Source organism: Beta vulgaris, chromosome 2 (assembly GCF_026745355.1).
Source record: "Beta vulgaris subsp. vulgaris cultivar EL10 chromosome 2, EL10.2, whole genome shotgun sequence".
NCBI lineage: Eukaryota > Viridiplantae > Streptophyta > Magnoliopsida > Caryophyllales > Amaranthaceae > Beta > Beta vulgaris.
Genome location: NC_079203.1, coordinates 30,120,805 through 30,122,547, shown reverse-complemented (window position 1 = coordinate 30,122,547; position 1,743 = coordinate 30,120,805). Strand labels below are relative to the sequence as shown.

Here is a 1,743-nt window from a genome sequence, read left to right as displayed (position 1 = left end):
CTCCTTACCATTTCTAAGAGTGACTCATTGCAGTGCTCTTTAGGATTAACTTCTGTTTTACTAGGCAAAGCTCCTTGACTTCTAGAATTTACGACATTATCTAATTGTCCAAGTTGAAGCTCTACATTTCTATTAGCAATAGCAATCTGATCAACTTTAGTTTCCAACTTTTTAATTCTTTCAGAAGTAGCATTAGCCAATATTTCAATAGCCAACTCCCACGCTGGTCAAATTTCTTGTTGATTTTGTCTTTGGTGGAACCCAGGTGGATGTTGTGAATTAACATTTACATTTTGTTGTCTTGGATTCCTCCAAGAGAAATTAGGATGGTTTGATCTCCAGCATAGATTACAAGTATTAGAATAGGGATCATTTTATGGGTGCTTATTAGAATTATTAGAAACATGTCGAGCTTGCTCCACAACCTCCACACAAATTACATGACATAGTAGTATACACAAAATTGACATTACTCATTTTAGTAAACAAATTGACTAAATTGTCAACTTTTGCATTTAACATGTTAATTCCTTCTACTTCACACATACCAGCATATTATTTGGTTTATCCCTATTATTAGACCAATGATAATTATTAGAAGCCATTTCTTCAAGTAACCTATTAGCTACTTCACTAGTTTTACTCATTATTGCACCTCCGGCGACTGCATCTATAGTTATTCTAACAGATTCATGAAGCCCGTTATAAAAGGTTTGCACTAGAAACCAATCAGGAGCACCATGATGAGAACATTTATGTTGTAAATCTTTAAACCTTTCTCATGCTTCATATAAAGACTCCCCATCATATTGAGCAAAACTAGTTATATTGTTTCTAAACTTAGCAGTTTTTCCCGGAGAAAAATATTTACTGAGAAAAGCTTGAGATAGTGTAGCCCATGGTTTAAATGAATTAGGTGGATTAGATTTTAACCACATTTTAGCTTTATCTTTAAGTGAAAACAGAAACAAACCAAGTCGAATAACATCATCGATCACTCCATTTAACTTAATAGTGTCACATTTTTCAAGACAAGTGATAATATGTTTATTAGGGTCTTTATTATCTAGGCCACTAAATTGGTCTTGTTGAATTATTTGAATTAAACAAGGTGAAGCTTAAAATTATTAGCAGAAATACTAGGCCTATATAATACTTGAAGGTGCACCACTAGCATTCGACATTGCGTAATCATGTAAAGGCTTTGCATGTTGTCGTCCCCCATCTTTAATGGTTTATTGTCAGATTCTTCAGAGAAGATGTACTCCAAATCAAAATCTGGCAGCTTTTGTATTTGCTCCAACCTTTTCTGCTTCCTTTGTGCACGAGCCATTTTTTCAATCTCAGGATCAAAAGAAACCAAAGAACGATTAGTACGTGGCATACACTAATAAATATAAGAAAGTTTGAAGTTAACTTAATAATTATGTGAAGAAAAAAGAAAAATCAGTAAAAGTGGAGCAACTAATAATCCCATGAACTAATATTGAACTTTCACTTCCGCTAATAATCCAATATCTTAAACATACACTACTACAAAAAAAAGCCTAGGAAATCGATTCAAAACGGCCTAGGAAATCGGAATACAACACGTTTACATCTCACATGTGTCATAGGTTAAGAGACCAGTTATAATACATGGTTTCTTTGATTCTTTGAGAGCCAGTTGATAGGTAAAACTAGTGTCTTAGATAAATGTATATATACTATGAAAAGAGGTTAGGAGACCAGTTAACATTTATA

General features: G+C 33.4%; 1 non-coding gene across 1 annotated transcript; it reads left to right on the top strand.

Annotated features, from left to right (window-relative positions):
* Positions 1–735: 735 nt before the first annotated feature.
* On the top strand, positions 736–842 carry LOC125495395 (small nucleolar RNA R71). The gene has a single exon (XR_007272032.1). It is a non-coding gene; the product is annotated as a small nucleolar RNA R71 (small nucleolar RNA).
* The last annotated feature ends 901 nt before the right edge of the window (positions 843–1,743 follow it).